The 23,031-nt window shown below is 43.6% G+C and overlaps 1 protein-coding gene across 3 annotated transcripts in view; it reads left to right on the top strand.

Moving 5' to 3' along the window:
* Positions 1-23,031, top strand: part of ZHX3 (zinc fingers and homeoboxes 3) — a 120,835-nt gene that overhangs the window by 52,802 nt on the left and 45,002 nt on the right. For 2 of the 3 annotated variants that reach the window (XM_062204209.1, XM_062204208.1), the window contains exon 2: positions 6,565-6,675. The exons of the other annotated variant lie outside the window; for it this stretch is intronic. The gene's annotated coding sequence lies outside the window, so the exon portion shown is untranslated. The remainder of the gene's footprint in view (positions 1-6,564; positions 6,676-23,031) is intronic. 3 annotated transcript variants of the gene reach the window in all.

The following is a 23,031-nucleotide window of genomic DNA, read 5'->3' as shown; positions in this document are numbered from 1 at the left end:
GAATATTAGATTCTCCATGTCAAGTGTAATCTTCATATTTGTGAATTACTCAAGGATGTTAACAAATTACCAGAGGTACAACTAAGGGAAGTTAGTGCATTAGCTTATCAAGGATGTTTTAAGATAACATTAAAATTATATCATGGGACAAAAAGACATATTCATGAATTGTTAGACTTGATGTAGTAAAGATGGCAATACTACCCAAAGCAATCTTAAGATGTAGTGCAATCATTATCAAGATTCTGGTAGGCGAAAATGGAGCAGCTTATCCTAAAATTCACATGAATTATAAAGGACCCTGAATAGCCAAAGCAATCTTTTTTTTTTTAATTTTATTTATTTTATTTGAGAGGTAGAGTTACAGACAGAGACACACAGAGAGAGACAGAGAGAAAGGTCTTTCTTCCATTGGTTCACCCCCCAAATGGCCACAATGGCCGAACTGTGCTGATCCAAAGCCAGGATCCAGGTGCTTCTTCTGGGTCTCCCATGTGAGTGCAGGGGCCCAAGGACTTGGGCCATCTTCCACTGCTTTCCCAGTCCATAGCAGAGAGCTGGATTGCAAGTGGAGCAGTTGGGACTCGAACTGGTGCCCATATGGGATGCCAGCGCTGCAGGCGGAGGATTAACCTACTGCGCCATGGCTCCGGCCCCATCAGAGCAATCTTATAAAAGATAATTCCGACTTCCCAGTTTTGGAAGTGACTCCAAAGCTAAAGTAGCCAAAAATCTGTGGGACTGGCATAGAATATAGATCAGTGGAATGAAATTGAGGGTCCAGAAATAAATACATACATCTATGGTCAATTGAGTTTTGAGAAGGGTACCAAGGCCATTTATAGGGAAAGGAGAATCTCCTCAATAATGTAGGGACAGCTGGATATCCACATGCAAAAGAATTAAATTGGGGGCCAGCGCCATGGCTTACTTGGCTAATCCTCCACCTGCTGCGCCGACATCCCATATGGGTGCCGGGTTCTAGTCCCGGCTGCTCCTCTTCCAGTTCAGCTCTCTGCTGTGGCCCGGGAAGGCAGTGGAGGATGGCCCAAGTGCTTGGGCACCTGCACCTGCGTGGGAGACCAGGAGGAAGCACCCGGCTCCTGGCTTTGGATTGGCATAGCTCCGGCTGTAGCGGCCATTTGGGGGGTGAACCAATGGAAGAAAGACCTTCTCTCTCTCTCTCTCTCTCTCTCTCTCTCTCTCTCTCTCTCTCTCTCTCATTGTCTAACTCTACCTGTCAAAAAAAAAAAAAAAAGAATTAAATAGGGCCCCCATATCATACATTTTATTTTTTAAAGAGAGAGAGGGTGAGTCAGAGATCTTCCATCCACTGGTTCACTCCCCAAATGGCAACAGCCGTCATTGGTCCAAGCTGAAGCTGCTAGGAGCCAAGAACTTCTGGTTTTCCCATATGAGTGCAGGGACCCAAGCTTTTGGACCATCCTCTGCTGCTTTTCTCAGGCCATTATCAAGGAGCTGGATTGGAAGTGGAGCAGCTGTGACACGAACTGGGGCCCATATGGGATGCTGGTGTTGCAGGTTGCAGGTTTGCCTGCTTTGCCATGACAGATTCCTGCCAATGCAGATTCTGGTTCACAAAATTGGATTTTTGATACTCATGTGGATTGAATTTCCCACTCCTGGCTTTGGCCCTAGCTCTTGTGGTCTTTTAGGGAGTGAACTAGAAGATAAAGGCTCTCGTTCACTGTCTGTTTCTCTGCATCTCAAATAAATAAATAAAAAATAAATTCACCCAAATTGGGACACAGACGATTATAAGAGCTAAAACTATAGCACTCTTATACAACTCATAGAAGAAAACATAAGGGTAAATCTCCATGACTTTTGATTTGGAAATGGATTCTTAGAAAAGACACCAAAAGCATAAGCAAAAAAAAAAAAAGGCATAAATAAATTGAGTTATATCACAATTCAAAACTTTTGTGCATCAAGGGAATCTATCAAGTAAGTAGAAAGACAACTTACAAAATGGGGTGGGGGTATTGCAAATCTGGTAAGGATCTAGTATCCATAATATATTTTTAAAATCCTTTCAACTCAGCAACAAGTAAATGGGCAAAGACTAGAATAGGCATTTCTCCAAAGAAGATATGCAAAGGACCAACAAGCACATTAAAAGATACTCAGCACCATTGGTCATTAAGGAAATGTAAACCAGAACCACAATGAGATATCATCTACACACTCCCCAGGATGGCTATAATTTAAAAACAAAACACAAAAGTTACAAGCATTGGTGAGGAGGTGGAGAAATTGAAACGCTTATACTTTGCTGATGGGACTATAAATGGTAGAGCCACTGTGGAAAACAGTTTGGCATTTTCTCAAAAAGTTAAATATAGTTACCATATGACCCAGCAATTCTTATCTTAGGTATATACCCAAAATAGTTGGAAACATGTATTCAAACAAATACGTGTACATAGAATGTTTACAAAAGCACTATTCACAGTAGCCACAAGGTGGAAACAGCACAGATGGCCTTTACTGGATGAATGGATGAGCAAAATGTGATATATGCTGTACAATGGACTATTTCTAGCTGTAGAAAGGATTGCAGTACTGAAACACGCTATAATGTAGATGAACCTTGAAGCATTAGGCTACGTGAAAGAAGGCAGATATACAAAGTCACATATTGTATGATTGTATTTGTATGAAATTTCCAAAAGAGAGAAATTCACAGGGACATTAAATACATTAGTGAGTGTCGAGGGGCGGAGAAGGAGGAATTTGAGTGACTGTTTAATGAGTACAGCATTTTATTTTGGAGTGATGGAAAAATTTTGGACCCAGGTAGAAGCTATGGTTGCACATTGTAAACATAGGAAATTTTGTATCTTAAAATGGTTAATATTACATTATGTGAATTTTACCTCTATTTTTAAAATTACATCATACAGTTTCTGTGATCTCACAAATAACTGACTCTGCAGTCATAGTTACCTGTGACTGTTGGAACCCATGTCCTTTATAGCATTCATATGCTGGGAAGTTCTTTCCAGCTGTGGGCAGGAAATCTCAAAGACAGATGGTCCCAAGTGAGTTTCTCCCTAAAATAACAGGAACATAGCTTTTATTTTTCATTTTTATTTGTTAAATCTGGTAAAGCTTCTACCTTGAATGGGCTCCAGGTGTTTTTTTTTTTTTTTTAAATATTTTACTTATTTATTTGACAGGTAAAGTTACAGACAGAGAGGAGATACAGAGAAAGGTCTTCCATCTGCCACAATGGCCGGAGCTGGACCAGTCCAAAGCCAGGTCTCCAACATGTGTGCAGGGGCCCAAGCATTTGGGCCATCTTCTACTGCTTTCCCAGGCCATAGCAGAGAGCTGGATTGAAAGTGGAACAGCCGGGACTGGAACCAGCACCCAGATGGGATGCTGGCACTGCAGGTGCAGGCTTAGCCCACTATGCCACAGCACTGGCCCTTCCAGGTGGTTTTAAAATGTGATCCGGTCTGATAGTAATTTGAAAAAGTGTGTTTCAAATAACTTTGTATTTTTTTGGAGATGAGCAATTTTTGGTTTTATGAAAATTTTGAGTAATCTCTGAAGAATCTGTGAGAAAGTCTTAGAGAATTGCAGACAGATTTTTCTGTTATGCATTGCTGGAGATTTTTTGTGACACCACCCAAAACTATGACAAATGCTTTGTTTTGTCAGTGAAATTGGTGTCAGGAATAAGAAAATTGTATTTTCAGATCAATTAAGCAGATGTGCAAAGATTAAAAATGTTAATTTCTTATTTTTATTTTATATCTGTTTTTTGAAGGAAGAACTTTAGGTTATATTCTGGGAAGATATCTGAGATTGAAAAGAGCTCCTTCGGAAAGGTAGAAATGCTTTGTTGGTCATGAATTAAGCTTTTCTTTATGAGAGCCTGATGCTCTGGCCCATGGTCACGCTGTGTTTACTGGGAACTTGTTTGTCCAACAAATGTATTTATGTTGTTGTCTTGCACACTCCCTCCTGGTTCTTCTCATGATCCAGAAGATGCCATGCAGGCTTAGAGTCCACACAGGTGAAGCAGAGCTACCTGGCGTGCAGTGGACTGAACCCACAGCATTTGGCATCATGTTCTAATCAACTGAAATGGAGAGTATGAGAATATATGCCTTGCTTGAACAAGGGCTTTCTGATTGTAACGTCGGAGGGGAGCTGGGAAGCTTAGAAGAGTATCTAAATACATGCAATAAGCTGAAGACGTAGGTGAATATGAGTGTTTAGCTTAGGATCATTATTGATTTTGACTTTCTCAAAATTAGGACAATTTCTCCGGCTGGTGCTATGGCGTAGCAGGTAGAGCCACCACCTGTGGTGCCAGCATCCTATATGAGCACAGGTTCGAATTCCGGCTACTCCACTTCCAATCCAGCTCCCTGCTAATGCACTTGGGAAAGCAGCAGAAAAAAGCCCAAGTACTTGGGCCCCTGTACCCACATGGGAGATCCGGAAGAAATTTCTGGCTCCTGGCTTCAGACCAGCCCAGCTCCACCTGTGGTGCCATTTGGGGAGTGAATCTGTCTGTCTCTCTCTAACTCTGCCTTTCAAATAAATAAGTATATCTTTTTTAAAAAATTGGAAAAATTGCCGGCGCCGCGGCTTACTAGGCTAATCCTCCGCCTTCGGCGCCGGCACACCGGGTTCTAGTCCTGGTCGGGGCACCGATCCTGTCCCGGTTGCCCCTCTTCCAGGCCAGCTCTCTGCTGTGGCCAGGGAGTGCAGTGGAGGATGGCCCAAGTCCTTGGGCCCTGCACCCCATGGGAGACCAGGAGAAGCACCTGGCTCCTGCCATCGGAACAGCGCGGTGCGCCGGCTGCAGCGCGCTACCGCGGCGGCCATTGGAGGGTGAACCAATGGCAAAAAGGAAGACCTTTCTCTCTGTCTCTCTCTCACTGTCCACTCTGCCTGTCAAAAAATTTAAAAAAAGTGGAAAAAAAATTGGAAAAATTTCCTTTTTGTAAGGCTCATAGGTAATTTTTTAAAAGATTTATTTATTTGAAAGGGAGAGCTACAGAGAGAGAGAGACAGAGGCAGAGAGAGAAAGAGAGAGAGATCTTCCACCCATTGGTTCACTCCCCAAATGGCTGCAAAGGCCAGAGTTGAGCTGATCCAAAGCCAGGAGCCAGGAGCTTTCTCCAGATCTCCCACATGGGTGCAGGGGCCCAAGCACCTGGGCCATCTTCTACTGCCTTCCCAGGCCATAGCAGAGAGCTGGATTGGAAGTAGAGTAGCTGGGACTTGAACTAGTGCCCATATTGGGTGCTGGCACTGCAGGCAGCAGCCTCACCCGTCACAGTGCCGGCTCCGATAATTATTTTTTAAGAAGAAAAAGTCACCTTTTAAGTCATGGGGAATTAAAAGTTATTTTTTTCATTAAGTTTTTAATTGGGAAAAAAATTTTAACAAGAGCTAATTTAACTAGACTTTGAGCTACTTTAACTAGACATACTAAAACAGTAGTAAAAGAAAGTAAAACAGGTGAGTATTATTAAAACTTACTGTAAACTTACATTTTACCAGAGACTCCTGCTTATGAAAAACAGCGTAGCATACCACGTGTCTCCTTGAGTAATTTATTTCCCCTTTCTATGCTTTGGTTTCCTCATCTGGGCAATTAGAATGATAGAATCTATCCAATAGGGCCACTTTGTAAGGATTGCGTTTTTATTATTGTTAAAGGTCTTAGAGCAGTGCCTAAGGCAGTGGAAAAGATAGATAAGTGTGTATTAAAGACATAAGTGTGCTGACGTTAACTAGGAGCTACTTTGGTGAGGGATGCTTTTTTGAAGGACAAACCTGCTTGTGTTCAGACGCTCATTATTATATAGTATACCAGTGCCTGGACATCTGAAGTTCTGAGACCTTCTGGTGTAATCACTTTGGGGCCATTTTACTGCTAATGGGCATCCCAACCCAAAAGAATGATTTGAGATAGAAAGAACTCAGGAGAAGTGGCTCTTCAGCTCTTTCCCAAGTCACTATAAAAGTTCTTGAAGCATATTTCCTGGCTCATTCACCAAGAGTTATTGTGTGTTCAACATTGATGGTTGGAATGGAACAACATGGGGATGAGGGTCAGAGACAAAGATGAAGAGAACATAGTTATTTGCCCTGGAACTTTCTGAACCTCAGGAATCCATGCCAGGAAAACTTCAGGGAGTGAATGGAAGAGCATCAGGAAATAGTGCATCCTTGGAACTGTAAGCTTCCATATCAGTTAAAGTTACCATTTCTGCCAAGCCATCTCAGACTTAACTAGAAGAGAGGAATGGACAAAGTGAATCATCCTGTTCTGTTATCAAAGACAATTGATTTGACTTACTTCCATTTGTATGTTTCAATTTGTAATAGCATTTTCTAGTAGTTATGAATTACCTTTTGTATTTTGATGAACTCTTTTTAAAATTCTCCCTTACCCCATTTGTATGGAGTTCTAGTGAACATTAATTAGAAAAGGCGATTGATGAGATTGGCTAGCAGCTTCCTAGAATGTGTTCTCTGCTCAAGCAGTGATGATACGCTGCTCTTCTCTAGGACTGAACTGCAACCGCAGCAACAAGTGACCCTTTAAAGATGCACACGGGGCTGCGTGAAGTGGAGAAGGCAACTGGGGAAAATGAAGTAAGGAAAAAGTGTATTTCCCAGGTAAATATAATGCTTCCGAATTTGAACAAGTTTCTTGCTCCCTCAGTTATCATAACTCTGTAGTCCCTAAGTGTTTACAGTCATATTTTGTCTTTGTATGGATGTTAAATATTCTTTTTTTTATTCCCCATTTTTATTGCCAAGCTTTCTGTTCAAGTGATTTCATTTTTGGTTTTTTGGATTAATGTAAAAAATCTATTGAGGCCGGCGCCATGGCTTAACAGGCTAATCCTCCGCCTTGCGGCACCGGCACACCGGGTTCTAGTCCCGGTTGGGGCGCTGGATTCTGTCCTGGTTGCCCCTCTTCCAGGCCAGCTCTCTGCTGTGGCCCGGGAAGGCAGTGGAGGATGGCCCAAGTCCTTGGGCCCTGCACCTGCATGGGAGACCAGGAGAAGCACCTGGCTCCTGGCTTTGGATAAGCGCGATGCGCCAGCTGCAGTGACCATTGGAGGGTGAACCAACGGCAAAAAGGAAGACCTTTCTCTGTGTCTCTCTCTCTCTCACTATCCACTCTGCCTGTCAAAAAAAAAAAAAATCTATTGAATATATAATTAGGTGATACTTTAGATCATTTGATAGGAGCCTGTTACACCTTAGGTTTATATTGGTATTAGAAAAGCATAATTATGTGTTATGTGTCTGTGATGTGTAGGTTTAAGCCAGTGTCAGTTTTTTGGTTTTTTTTTAAGATTGATTTATTTATTTGAAAGTCAAAGTTAGAAGGAGGGATAGAGAAATCTTCTAACCACTGGTTCACTTGCCAGGTGACTGCAATGGCTGGGACTGGGCCATGCCTAAGCCAGGAGTCAGGAGCTTCACCCAGTTCTCTCATGTGGGTGGCAGGGACCCAAACACTTGAGTCATCTGCTGCTTTTTCCAGGCTATTAGCAGGGAGCAAAATCAGAAATGGAGCAGTGGGAACATGAACCAGAGTCCACATGGGATGCTATGGTTGCAGATGGCAGCTTTTCCTACTATGCCACAATGTTGGCCCCAAGTGCCAGTTTTTAGCCTGAGCACCAAATTTATTCTTATGTTTTATTGAGTGACTGACTTAAAAAACTAGAAAACTAGTTTGAATACCAATTATCCAAGCTGTATTCTCAGACTATAATATGTGTACATATATCTCTAGAATCTGTAATAGGACACATTTAAAAATTTTTTAATTTTTAAAGGTAGAAAGAAGGAAAGACACACACAAAAAGACTGCCATGGCTGGAGCTGAGCCCATCCAAAGCCAGGAGCCAGGAGCTTCTTCCTGGCTCCCACGCAGGTGAAGGGGCCCAAAGACTTGGGCCATCTTCTACTGCTTCCCCAGGGCATAACAGAGAGCTGACTCAGAAGAGGAGCAGCCAGCACTCGAACCGGTGCCCATATGGGATGCCAGCACTGCAGCTGGCAGCTTTACCCACTTTACCACAGTGCTGGCAGCCTTGATCATTCTGAAACTTAAAGTTGAGTAAAACTATTTAGTGGCCCTCAATCAATTCTGTACACCAGCAATGATGCAAGACAGGATTCTTGCATACATATTATCTAGTGCTCACCTGCTCTGACTCTGACCTGGCTGTGATTCCATCAATCCATAAGTGCTCCTGTTTCAGGAATGTAGTGCTTGTTTTCCCTGCCTGGAATCCTCTGCAGCCAGAAAGTCACATGGCCCCTGTTTTCCTCCTACAAGCTTCTGCTCCAAGGTTACCTTACCAGTGATGCCTCCCGTGATGCCTTGAATTGAAGATGGCATCTAACCATACTCTGAAATCACTGTCCTGCTTTGTTTTCTCCATAGCACTTAACACTATTGGACGTCTACACATACACTTGTTTGATTAGCTGACTTCTGTCCTCACTCCACATACCTTCCATGCCTGACCTCCCTGAGAGCAAGAACTTTGATCCCAGGATGTAAAATAATGCTGGGGAGTAGCAGCTACTCAGCAAGTATGTGTTGAGCGGATAAATGAGGCATGCTTCTGTTAGGAGAGAGAGTAAAGTAGATTTGGAAATCATGTGATTGGATTGAAAATGATTACAGGGCCAGTGTTGTGGCATAACGGGTTAAAGCCATCATCTATAGTGCCAATATCCCATGTGGTCATCAGTTCAAGTCCCAGCTACTCCATTTCTGATCCAGCTCCCTGCTAATGTGCCTGGGAGAGCAGTGGAAGATGGTCCAAGTGCTTGGGCCATTCCATCCAGATGGGAGACCTGGAAGAAGCTTCTGGCTCCTGGCTTCCGCCTGGCCCAAACTTGGCTGTTGTGGCCAAGATGGAAGATCTCTCTCTCTGTCTCTGGCTCACTCTCTATAATTCTGACTTTCAGATAAGTAAATAAATCTTTAAAAAAATAAAGAAAATGACTAAAAGGGAAATGTTGTGGAGGAAGTATCTTAAACTTCATATTAAATCTGATAAATAGGAGGGCTTAAAAACTTTGTCAAATAGAACCCTTCAATCTAGAAGGTAATTTAAGCCCACTTCTGGAATATAAGTGGCAGATTACAGTCTTATAACTGAAAAAATAGTCATGAAGTATTCCTTGGATAGAAATGTCTAGGAAAACTTCGGATGGTTAAAGATTGGGAGGTAACCGAAGAGTTAAATGGGAGGTGACATGAAAGAAGAATTCCATGGTCAGGATAGAGGGTAACAGGCAGGCTCTACCAAGACCTCCTGAGTTAGGGGCTGGTACGACGGGGACATTGCCTATGATGAAGAGGTTGCAGTGGGGGAAAGTAAATGAGAAGGGCAAGTCAAACTAGAATCACTAGAAGTATTCTTTAATCTCTGTCTCCGTACTTTCAATCTGGCAATGCTAAGCCATTTTGTCTAGTTCTAGCTTACCTTACTTCGCCTGCTCTACTCCTACCTAGAAGTATATTTTCTATACATCACACTTTTTCTATTTCACCTTTAAAATCTTTTAAAATCCATGTCTCTCTTTTATTTTATTTTTTTAAAGATTTATTTATTTTTTTGAAAGTCAGAGTTACACAGAGAGAGAAGGAGAGGCAGAGAGAGAGGTCTTCCATCCACTGGTTCACTCCCCAGATGGCCACAACGGCCAGAGCTGTGCCGATCCAAAGCCAGGAGCCAGGAGCTTCTTCCGGTCTCCCACGTGGATGCAGGGGCCCAAGGACTTGGGCCATCTTCTACTGCTTTCCCAGGCCATAGCAGAGAGTTGGATTGGAAGTAGAGCAGTCGGGACTTGAACCGGTGCCCATATGGGATGTCGGCACTGCAGGCAACGGCTTTACCTGCTTTGCCACAGTGCCCATGTTTATCTTTTAAAGGCACACACCATTTGATCCAGCAATTGCATTTCTAGGAATTTATCTCACAAAAAAATCTCATACATCTATGCAGGTAATCTTGTGCCACCTTAGCCTCTGTTAGATCCCACATATGCTTCCTGCCTCAACAGCAATTGAACAGAGAACGATTATCTCTTACTGCTGTTCTTCTGTTCTGGACATGAGTCACATCCCCCTCCTCTGGCCTGGGTATTAACTGCTGGCCTCTTTGCGTGGACTGGAAACATTTGCAGAGGAGATAAGTATTGGATAGTCTCTCTCAGGGGAATGCAACGGCTGGAGCTGGATCAGACTGAAGCCAGGAGCCAGGAGCTTCTTCCGGGTCTACCCACATGGGTGGCAGGGGCCCAAGTACCTGGACCATCTTCTGCTGCTTTCCTAGGCACATTAGCAGGGAGCTGGATCAGAAGTGGAGCATCTGGGAATCAAATTGGTGCCCATATGGGATGCCTGCATGGCACCAGCCCCAATTTTTATACTAAGAAGTTGTCTTTTCCATCATACTTTTTTATGGAATATTCTTTGCTTTCTTTTAGCTTTTGAATACATTTTAAAGAGGAATAGTTTTTTGAATTCTCTGAGTGCTAAAAATAATATTTGTTTCTATGTTTGTTTACTATCATCAAAACAAAAGCAAGAACTTTGCTTTCCTTCCATATAAGAACATTCAGTCTCTTCCCTTTTTGGTATCTTCTTCCTCTTTCTTATCTGTCCCCCTCCCCAGTTACTGTTTTTCCTTTTTACATTCTATATATTTTTGTACTCTGAGATGTAATAATTTTTCAGAACTTTGGCCTGATGGATTTTACTAGTTTTGATTTGTTCAGTGACCACTGACACCTCACTCAGAGCCAACAGACTCTGAGCTAGGAACAGAAGACGCAAAGATAAAAGCAGTTCTGACCCTGCCTTCAAGGCCCCCTTTCTGGTTAAGGAAATGGCATGACATGCAAATCAATAATGGCAGAAGATGTAATGGGTCAGGTGTATTGGAAACACAGGACAAGAAGGGAGTGACATTTGATGAGTGGTGAAGGCATGCTGGGAGTGTACATTACTGTATATAACAGCAGGACTTTGTGAGACAAAGGATAAGAGCGAGAAGGCAAAAGCCTGGGGATGTACCAGTGCATTTTAAAAAATAGATAGATTGTTTATTATTTACTTGTTTAAGTCAGAATGATAGACAGATACACACACACACACACAGGGAGGGAGGGAGAGAGGGAGACCTTCTGTCTCCTGGTTACTCTCTTGGATTACCAGCTCCTTGAGATGTTAGGGATTTATTCATTCATCTTTATGTCCTCTGAGTGTCCAGCATAGTGAGTTCACTAACATTTAAATTGAGTGCTTAGGGGCCAGCACCCCTTAAGGTAGGAATATTAAATGGGTACAAGAGAGCACCAGTGATTATAAAAGTTCCTGGAATAAGTAGCATATTACTCAATCCTCATAAGAGGTATGTGTAATTATTTCCACTTTATAGATGAAGAAGCTCCAAAGTTGTGTGGCTAATAAATAATAGGGACTCATCGACTTCAAAGTCCATACTCTTTCCATTTAACCCAAAAAAGAAGACAGCAGATAAAATTAAAACTTATTTTAAATGTTATTATGGTTTTAAATAATACAAATACACTCAAATATTTGTCAAATTCTGTTACCTTCATCTTACTAGCAACTTGGCTATGGGAGATGGTGAGAATGGGCAATAAAATAGTCCTGCAGTTCTTACAAAGCACATTTTTTTAAAAAAATGTGTTTATTTGAGAGGGAGAGTTACAGAGAGAGAGACAGGGAGAGACAGGGAGAGAGAGGTCTTCCATCTGCTGGTTTGCTCCCCAAATGGCCCCAATGGCCGGAGCTGGGCCAATTTAAAGCCAGGAGCCAGGAGCTTCTTCCGGGTCTTCTGCATGGCTACAAGGGCCCAAGCGCTCGGGCCATCTTCTGCTTTCCCAGGCATATTAGCAGGGAGCTGGATCAGAAGTGAAGAAGCCAGGACTCAAACTAGCACCATATGGGATGCTGGTGCCACGAGCAGTGGCTTCACCCACTATACCACAGCGGTGGCCCCGCAAGGCACCTTAATGTCAATGTTGGCTTTGAATTGTCTTGTGTGGCTCTGGAGATGGTATTCTATGTCCTCAGTGAGATAAAAAGGCAGCTTTTTCAGGACTGGTGAGATGAGTGAGAAGTCTTGAAACAATCCTGTTGACTGATGAATAGGACTATAGCAACATCAAGGAAACATCTTCTATATGAAAGTCTTGATCTGAGCTTCTGGTTTTGACTTTAGTATGGAGTTTGCTTGTTTACTGTGTTAGGAAACAGTAAAGATCATATTTAGTAGAAGTGCTACTAATCTCTAATAAGGGACCGTGGAAATCTGCTGCCTGCTACATTCTGTGTTGAGTCTCCTTTATTTTGAGGTTTCTAACTTGAAATGCCAGAAGAAGGATCGGGCCTGTTATATAGTGGAAAGCTTGTCTTATGGATCCTAGATAGTCAAGGACAGACTTTGAAAAAAAAAAAGATGGGCCGGCGCCGTGGCTCAGTAGGCTAATCCTCTGCCTGCGGCGCCAGCACACCGGATTCTGTCCCGTTGCTCCTCTTCCAGTCCAGCTCTCTGCTGTGGCCCGGAAGTGCAGTGGAGGATGGCCCAAGTGCTTGGGCCCTGCACCCACATCGGCAGACCAGGAGAAGCACCTGGCTCCTGGCTTCAGATCAGCGCGGTGCGCCGGCCGCAGCAGCCATTGGAGGGTGAACCAACGGAAAAAGAAAACCTTTCTCTCTCTCTCTCTCTCTCTCTCTCTCTCTCTCTCTCTCTCTCTCTCTCTCACTGTCTACTCTGCCTATAAAAAAGAAAGAAAGGAAGGGAGGAAGGGAGAAAGGGAGAAAGAGAGAGATGGGCATGCCAGATTTACTTGGCAATATAAGACAGAAGCACTCCCTCTTCTGAACTGCAGCCCCCAGTGTGGTGAGATAGTATCTGTGTTTAGCCCTGTTGAACTAGGAAGGGTCAAGACATGCTCATATGGTCTTATGTGAGAGAGTGAGGAAACACAGGACCAGCTCAGTGGTCAGACCTGTGCAGATCTAGTACAGTAACTCTAGTGACTACTGAAATTGAGGAGGGTGTCCAACCATCCTGCTCTGCTGTCTGCACTATCTCCCCCTTCTGTCTCTCTGCTCCCCCATTCTCTACCCCACTTCTCACACCTCCCTCTCTGCATTCCCTACCCAAACTTGCAATTGGAACATTTCCTGGTCTTCCAGGCTTCCTGCCCTGTGCCTCTGATCCTCTGAGGGTCAGGGGAGGAGTGGACAGCCAACCCATCATTAAAAAGATCCACATTAATGGGGACCACCAATGATAAAGATCAGTTCTTCACCACTATGAAGCAACATAATTGTGTTTAGTGGACAGTTTTAATTGAAGAAAATAATTTTAATAACATTTCATGATTGGAAAACTGTACTTTCTGATGATAATCTGAGAAATAAAGGGAAACATAATGGGGATAATTGAGATTTCCGTTAATGATACCTTCTCTAGCATTCCTTTTAGGCATTTATTTACAAATTGCTTACACACCGTGTTATACTTTGCTTTTAGAATAAATTGCTTACTTATCATGTCTTCTAAAATGTAATATTTTAAATACTTTCCCATATCTTTAAGATTGTCCATAAGCATCATTTAAAATAGGCATTGAGATTCTATCTGTTGTGTACACCATACTGTATTATTTGGTTTACCCATTTTGCTGAATCATAAGTGAGTTTCCTGTGAACAGAATGTAGTCGGGTCATGTTTTTATTCACTATGCCAATCTCTTTTAATTGGTATATTTCAACAATTTACATTTAAGAAAATTATTAATGTATTAGGGCTTTACTCTGCTACTTTATATTTATTTAATTTCCTGTTTCTCATTCTTCCCTTTCTCTTTTCTTGCCTTTCTCTGGGTTACTTGAACATATTATTCTAAAAAGTTTGTTTTGATATGGATTGATTGATTGAGTGGAGGAGAAAAGCAGACCGGTAGACAGACAGAGCTCCCGTCACTGGCCTACTACCTTAATGCCCACAACAGCTAGGGCTGGGCTGGACCAAAGCTGGGAGCCAGGAACCCAATCCAGGTCTCCCACATGGTGACAAGGATCCAAATACTTGAACTGTGACCTGCTGCCTCCCGGCATGTATGTTAGCAGGAAGTCTAGAATCAGGAACAGAGCCAGGGCTCAAACCCAAGCACACCAACGTGGAACATGGGTGTCCCAAATGGCATCCAAGCTACCATGCAAAATGCCTACCCCTTAAACATCTTTTTAAAAGATTTATTTATTTGTTTGAAAATCAGCATTACAGAGAGAGAGTGAGTGAGAGAGAGATCAAAATCTTCTATCCACTGGTTAACTCCCCAAATACCTGGAAGGAACAAGGCTGGGCCAGGACGAAGCCAGGAGCTAGGATCTTCATTCAGGTCTCCTACATGGGTACAAGGGTCTAAACACCTGGGCCATCCTCCACTGCTTTCCCAGGCAGATTAGTAGGGAGCTGGTTCAAAAGTAGAGCAGCTGGGACTCAAACTGGTACCAATATGGGATGCTGGTACTGTAGACGGCAGCGTAACCTGCTGCACCACAGCACCAGCCTCTAAAAACTTTTTTTGATTAACATGTGATAGTTGTAATTTTTGTGGTATGTGGTACAGTGTTTTAATACATATACACAATGTAAACCAGTCAAACCAGGCACTAACCTTTCCATCTCCTTTTTTCTTTGTGCTTAGAGTTTATCAACTTCTCTTTTCAACTTCTCCCTGTTATTCATTATAGTGAGTTGTAGCTGTCCCACTGTGTTATGGAACACTAGAACTTGTTACTTTCGAGCTTTAGTACCTGTACCCAACCTCCCTCCATCTCTTCTTGCCCTACCCTTCCCACTTCCAGTAATCATAGTTTTATGTTAAGATAGACCAGTTTATTTTTTTCCTAAGATTTACTTATTTATTTGATTTTTTTTTTTGACAGGCAGAGTGGATAGTGAGAGAGAGAGACAGAGAGAAAGGTCTTCCTTTTTGCCATTGGTTCACCCTCCAATGGCCGCTGCGGCCGGCTCATCACGCTGATCCGAAGCCAGGAGCCAGGTGCTTTTCCTGGTCTCCCATGCAGGTGCAGGGCCCAAGGACTTGGGCCATCCTCCACTGCACTCCCGGGCCATAGCAGAGAGCTGGCCTGGAAGAGGGGCAACCGGGATAGAATCCGACACCCCAACTGGGACTAGAACCCGGTGTGCTGGCGCCGCAAGGTGGAGGATTAGCCTGTTAAGCCACGGTGCCAGGCCAAAGCTAGGAGCTAGGAACTTCTTCCAGGTCTCCCATGTGGGTGACAGGGGCCCAGGGACTTGGGCCATCTTCCACTGCTTTTCTAGGCACATTAGCAGAGATCCAGATTAGAAGTGGAGCAGGGGCCGGTGCTGTGGCGTAGCAGATAAAGCCACTACCTGCAGTGCCAGCATCCCTTATGGGTGCCAGTTCGAGTCCCAGCTGCTCCACTTCCCATCCAGCTCTCTGCTATGGCCTGGGAAAGCAATAGAAGATGGCCCAAGTCCTTGGGTCCCTGCATCCACGTGGGAGACCTGGAAGAAGCTCTTGGCTTCAGTTCAGCGCAGCTCCGACAGTTGGAACCATCTGGAGAGTGAACCGTCAAATGGAAGACCTCTCTGCCTCTGCCTCTGCCTCTCTGTAACTCTGCCTTTCAAATAAATAAATAAATCTTAACAACAACAACAACAAAAATGGAACAACCAGGACTCCATCCAGTGCCCATATGAGATACCAGCACTGCAGGTGATGGCTTAACCTGTTACACCACAGCATCGGCTGTGATAGACCAGTTTTTTACAACTCTGACATATAAGGGAGAAGCTAAGTGTTTGTCCCTCTGTCTTGGTTATTTCAGTTAATGTAAGTTCACTTAATGTAAGTTCCATCCATTTTGCTGCAAGTGTCAGAATTGCATTTTTTTATGGCTGAATAACATTTCATTGTGTATATATACATATTTGTTATCAATTTATCCAAAATTGGACATCTAGGGTGATTCCCTGTGTTGGTTATTCTGACCAGTGCTGCAGTGAACATGGGAATGGAAGTATCTCTTTCATATGCTGATTTCATTTCCTTTGGGTATATACCTAGAAGTGGGATAGCTTGGTTGTATGGTAGATCTATTTTTAGTTTTTCAAGGAACCTCCATACTATTCTCCGTATTGGATAGACTAATTTGCAATCCTCTCAACAGTTGGTAAGGGCTCCCTTTTCTCCACATCCTCATCAGTATGTTATTTTTTATCTTTTTTATAATAATCATCCTGGTTTGTGTGAAGTGATACTCCACTGTGGTTTTGATTTGCATTTCCCTGAGGGCTAATAATATTGAAGAATTTATTAATGTGTTTCTTTGCCATTTGTATTTCTTCTTCTGAGAAATATCTATTTAGAGCTGTTTCCCCATTTCTTAACTGGATTGTATGGTTTTATGTTATGGTAGTTTTTTTGGCAAAGTAATTATTTGAGAGGCAGAAAGAGAAAGAGAACTTCCATTTCCTAGTTAACTTCCCAAATGCCTGCATTTTGCTGGGGTGGGGCTGGGGTCACAGCTGTGAGCTGGTAACTCAAAGCAGGTCTCCCATGTAGGTGACAAGGACCCAATTATTTGAGCCATCACCACTGCCTTCCAGGATCTGCATTAGCAGGAAGCTGGAGGACAGGTTTCAAATTCTGATGTGGGCCAGGAGCATCTTAACTGCAAGGCTGAATACCAGGCTGTGCTGTGGCCTAGCAGGTAAAGCCACCACCTGCAGTGCTGGCATCCCATATGGGCGTTGGTTCAAGTACTGGCTGTTCCACTTCTGATCCAGCTCTCTGCTTTGGCCTGGGAGAGAAGTGGTGGATGGCCCAAGTGCTTGGCCAGACCCTGTATCTGCATAGTAAGCCCGGGAGAAGCTCCTGGTTCCTGACTTCAGATTGCCACAGCTCCAGCCATTGAGGCCATCTGGGGAGTGAACTAGTGAGTGGAAGATCTCTCTCTCTCTCTCTCTCTCCCCCTCCTTCCTTCCCTCCCTCCCTCTGTCTCTCCCTCTTTCTCTCTCTCTCCCTTTCTCCCTCTCTTTGTAACTCTCTCAAATAAATGAAATCTTAAAAAAAAAAAAAAAAAAAAAAACCTAAATACCCACTCCAGTTATTGCAGTTTTTGAGTTCCTTATATATTATGGATATTAATTCTTTTTCAGATGCCTAGTTTGAAAGTATTTTATCCCATTCTGTTGGATGTGTCTTCACTTTCTATTTATTTATTTATTTATTTATTTATTTGAAAGTCAGAATTACAGAGAGGCAGAAAAGAGAGAGAACTCTTCCATCCACTGGATCACTCCCCTAGATGGCCACAATGGCCAGAGCTAGGCCGATCCAAAGCCAGAAGCCAGGAGCTTCTTTCATGTCTCCCACATGGGTGCAGGGGCCCAAGGACTTGGGCCATCTTTTACTGCTCTCCCAGGCCATAGCAGAGAGCTGGATGGGAAGTGGAGCAGCCAGGACTCAAACTGGCACCCATATGGGGTATTGGCAATGCAGGTGGTGGCTTTACCTGCTATACCACAGCACCTGCCACTGTTTATTTCTTTTACTGTGCAGAGCCTTCTTCGTTTGATAGAATCCCATTTGTCTATTTTTGCTTTTGTTGCCTGTGCTTTTGGTGTCTTACCTAAAAAATCAGGGCCCATGCAAATGTCTTGAAATGTTTCACTTACGTTTTCTTCTAGTAGTTTCATATCTTATATTTAGATATTTGATCTATTTTGAGTTGATTTTTTTATAGAATGAGAGCTAAGAGATTAAATCTTCTGCATATGGACATCCTCTTTCCCCAGAACCATTTATCGAAGAGATTGTCCTTCCCCCAGTGTATGTTTTTGGTATCTATGTAAAAAATCAGGGGCCAGAGCTGTGGTGTAGTAGGCTATGCCTCTGCCTGCAGTGCCGGCATCCCATATGGGCACTGGTTCGAGTCCCAGCTTACATACCATGTTTAAAATATTAGAGCTGGGGCCGGCGCCATGGCTCACTTGGTTAATCCTCCGCCTGCGGTGTCGGCATCCCGTATGGGCACCAGTATCACAGTATTCACAGTATCACAGCGCTGGCTCCTAGGCTTTCTCTCCCTTGGCATGCTCAAGTCTCTCTTGACTCCACTAACCTAATAGTCCCTCTTCTTGTTATCCCATAAGAGCTTATGCTTTCTTCATTCCTCTTAACTTTTTTTTTCTTTTTTCCCCTTCTGTTGTGTGTTTTCAAATATCCTGTCTTTCAGCTCACTGATTCCTTCTTTTGTTGATCAATTGTGTTCCTGATGCCTCCTATTGTGTTTTTAATTTCACTTAGTGTACTTTTCAGTTGAAGGACTTCTGCTTGATTTTGTTTAATTACTTCCATCTCTCTGTCAGGATATTGAAGTACTTGTGTTCTTTTGAATTTCATTGAGTTTCCTTAGAACAGCTATTTTGAAATCTTCATCCAAGCTTTAGGCAATTTTAATTCCTAGATGGTTGGTTTCTGGCACCTTATTTTGCTCTTAATTTGAGGTCATAGTTCTCTGCAAGTTCTTGGTGCTTGTTGGTATACGACTTCATCTGTACATTGAAAGATTAGTAATAGTAATCTGACGTCATTTGTGGCTGTCTTTCCAGAAATTCTAAGTGATCTTTTTAAATTTTTCTGAGGACACAGCTAATTCTGCTATTCAGCCCTAGATAGCACCCTACGTTGCTGTTTGGCTTTTACTGATTCAGTCTTAAGATAGTCCCCAAACTCAAATTGTCCCAAATCAGCTATTGATGTGTTGTTCAGTATGAACTGGGAAAGCGCCTAAAAAGTGTAGCCCGTCCCTACAAGCCTCTTCCTGGTCTTGTGGTAGGCTCTTTTTGTCCTGTGTTCATGAATGCCACACGCTACATCATATCCAGAGCTGCCAGCCCACCAAGATCAGTGCAACCTGGGGACAGGTCTAAACTCACCGTGCTGTGGTCTGTCTGCTGCTGAGGTGGCTCTTTACCCGGTGCCACACCTAATAGCCACTAGTGATGTTGGTTGGGGTATGTGACTGCTCACCTGGGACCATGGAATTCTGCAGGGTACTGAAGCAGGCCCAAAGGCTCTGTCTGCAAGCATTATTCTAGAGACAGGGACCATTAGGAGCCACTCAATGCTGGGTTTTATCCACCTGGCACTGAGTTCCAAAACAGCCTTGTGATTCCTTCTGTCTGCCCAAGGTTGCAGGAAGGGTGATAGAGGTAGCCCTTCAGCTACTCAGGCAGGCTTTTGGTGGGTCACATCTGGGTCTCACAGTCACCAGGCCCTAGGTGGCATTTGAGGTGCACAACATGCCCACAAGAGGCTGATGGTGATATACATCAAAACAAATCTGTCCCACCAGTGTGCAGGGCTCCCCTGATATTGAGGCTAGTCCAGAGACCGACAGAAGATACTTGCCTCAGGATGGAAACTAATAGAATTTGCCCAGCATTGGGCTTTCCCAGCCCAGCACAGACTCCCACATCATGATCCTGTGGCCCCTTGCTGTCTGTCCAAGGCCAGAGGAGAGAGTTGAAGGCAGCCCTCTGGTCCCCCAGACTGGCACCAGTTTGGCCACATCTGTATCTCACAGTCACACTCCCTACAAAGTCCTGGGGCCATCTACTAAGCCTACCCACAGTTGGCAGTGACATATGCCAAGATGAGTCCAACCCCACAGAACACAGGTGCTAGGCAAGTCTGGAGGCTCAGTCTTGAACATGGGTCAAGGATCTAGTGGCCTTTGGGCTCTATCAGATTCTGGATCTTGGTGTGGTAAGCCTGGCTCTGGGCTCCCTAGCATGGCCCTAAGCTGCCTCTCCTGGCTTCTCTGTGTGGCTGGAGTTTGGCCTTCTGCTGGCAGTTGTGGGAGAGGTGGCAGAGGTTGCCTGGCTTTGAAAGCTCAAAATACTCACTCTACAGGTATGGGCCTATGGACCAGGTTGGCGGGGCTCCATCCAACTAAATTTTTCCAGTGGGCCTGGCACTGGGATTCAGTTCACTTTCCCTCTCCCAAGCAGGAGACCTCTCTCTTTGCCTTGCTCCCTTGGAGCTGGGGGAAGGGTGACACAGGTAACTCCTTCTTTATCCCTTTCTTTGATGTGACTTTTCTAATGATTGTAACAAAACGAGGCCCTCTGGTCTCTTACTTGACTTCTGTAACTCTTGTGAAGGTGAGTTAGTGTGTATAGCTTTTCACATTGGGGTGTCTGTGGGGAGGTGGTCGTTGGAGCCTCTTACTCAGTTTTCATAATGGTTGTGTCCTTCTTTTGCTTTTATATGTGGGACTGTCTTAAGCATCTTTTGTAAGTAAGGCTGGTCTGTCTGATGAGTTATCTCAGCTGCTGGTTGTTTTGGAAAACATGTATTACTCCTTCACTTATGAAAGATAACTTTGCTGGGTAAAGTATTCTTGGTTAGCAGTTATTTTCTTTGAAGACTTAAAATATATCATTCCATTCTCTCCTGGCCTGCTGTTAATCTAATGAAGGTTAACTTAAGGAAAAGTGACCTAGTGCTTTTCCCTCGCATGACTAAACCAGCGGATTGGACCAACACTCACTTTGCTAGGGGCTGCTGAGCACTGAGGTGGGCTTGTAGTCTGAGGCTGCTGCAACCAACCACAGTTGATGCTCGCCAAGATAGAAGTCCAATTTACTGGGGCCACGTGTCTCCACTTACAACCAGGGCAGATCCAGGGGCTCTGTCTGCAGCCACTGACCAGAGACAGTGATGATTTTTAGGAGATTCAAGACACAGCCCTATGCTCACTTTCCCCTCGTGGTTGGAGTTCTGCTCCACTGCGCTATCTGTTGGAGGTTGGAGGAAGGATGGTACACGTGGACCCTTGGCCAAAGGCTCAGCCTTCAGGTTCTGGCCTGGAGGCAGAGGACCTGGGGGCCTGTGTGACGATAGCAAGCCTGGTACTGGGTTTCAAATCTAAGATCTGACCTTTATTCCTTCCCCTCCTGGAGCTGGTAGACAGGTAACTCAACAACTCTGCTTCCTGCCTTCTTCATTGCATCTCTTTTATTATTAGATTAACACTAGGCACTGTGGCCTCTTACCTGACTTACTTGGTTCTTGTGAAGGTGACTTGATGCCTGAACAGTTGTTAAATTTTTTGTCTCCATAGGGAAAGTGCTGGAGCATCTTACTCAGCTACTATCTTGCTCCACCCCTCTACTTGAACAATTTGGGGGGGTTTATCTTGACTTTTTAATAATGTTTCTGAGTGTGTGTCTTTATATAATTTTTAATGGTTGCTGTGGGTATTACAGTTGTGACTTACTACAATCTGCTATTAACAGCATTTTGCCACTTTGAATAAAATGTGGAAACCTTACTTCCATCTAGGCCTCTTTATCTTTCCCTTTTTAAATATAACTGTTTTGACTGTCAGATTGTGTTATGATTTTTCAGTCATCAAATATACCCATATCTCTGCTCTTTCCATTGTTCTTTATTCCTTCCTGATGCTCCAGAATTTCTTTTTTTTAAAAGATTGATTTATTTATTTGAAAGAGTTACACAGAGAGAGAAGGAGACACAGAGATAGAGAGGTCTTCCATCCACTGGTTTTCTCCCCAGTTGGCCACGACAGCTGGAGCTGCACTAATCCAAAGCCAGGAGCCAGGAGCTTCTTCTGGGTCTCCCAAGTGGGTGCAGGGGACCAAGGACTTGGGCCATCTTCTACTGCTTTCTCAGGCCATAGCAGAGAGCTGTATTGGAAGTGGAGCAACTGGGTCTCAAACCAGCTCCCATATGGGATGCCAGCACTGTAGGTGTTGACTTTACCCACTATGCCAGCCCCAGAATTTCTTCTTTTATCTCATTTCTGTTTTGTTTGAAGAACTTCCTCTAACCATTATCTTAAAGAGAAGTCTTCTACTGACACATTCTGTTAGCTTTCCTTCACCTGACAATGTCTTCACCTCCAATATTGAAGTACAGTGTCACCAGATAGAGAATTCCTGTTTGACAGTTATTTTACTTCAGTGTTGAAAACATTGTGCCAATTCCTTCTGCCCTCCATGGATTCAGAAATCTGTTTTCATTGGAATTGGTGATTTCTTACAGGTAATGTGTTGTGGGTTTGTTTTTTTTCTGTTTTCAAGAGGTTTTTGTCTTTAACTTTTAGAATTTAATTATGATGTTTCTTGATGTGAGCTTTGTTTTTAACTAATTTGGAGTTTGTTCAGCTTTATGCATCTGGGTTTATGTCTTTTACCAAATTTAGGAAATTTTTAGCCATTATCTTTTTTAAAAAAAGATTTATTTATTTATTTAAATAGCAGAGTTACAGAAAGGCTGAACCAGAGAGAGAGAGAGAGAGAGAGATCCTCCATCTACTGGTTCACTCCCCAGATGGCCCCAATGGTCAGAGCTGTGCTGATCCAAAGCCAGGAGCTTCTTCCTGGTCCCCCACATGGGTGCAGGGGCCCAAGGACTTGGGCCATCTTCTACTGCTTTCCCAGGCCATAGCAGAGAGCTGGATGGGAAGAGGAGCTGCCAGGACTCCCACCAGCACTCATGGGATGCCGGCACTGCAGGCAGTGGCTTTATCTGCTCTGCCACACCGCTGACCCCTATTGTCTTTTAAATTAAATTAAATTAAATTAAATGTCTTTTAAATTAAAAATATTATGTATTTATTTGAAAGACAGAAAGCTCCCATCCACTGTTAAACTCTTAAAACCAACAGTAGCAAAGGGCCCAAAGCTGGGAGCCAGGAACTCAATCCCTCTTTCTTGTGTGGGTGGCAGGAACCCAACTAACGACTTGAACCATCACCACTTCCTTCTGGAGCCAGCTCTAGCAGGAAGGTGAAATCCAGTGCTGCAGCTGAGGATTAAACCCAGATACTCTGCTGTGGGAAGCAGGCATCCTAACTGGTGA

This window comes from Lepus europaeus, chromosome 10 (genome assembly GCF_033115175.1).
Source record: "Lepus europaeus isolate LE1 chromosome 10, mLepTim1.pri, whole genome shotgun sequence".
NCBI lineage: Eukaryota > Metazoa > Chordata > Mammalia > Lagomorpha > Leporidae > Lepus > Lepus europaeus.
This window is presented reverse-complemented; position numbering and strand designations above follow the sequence as displayed.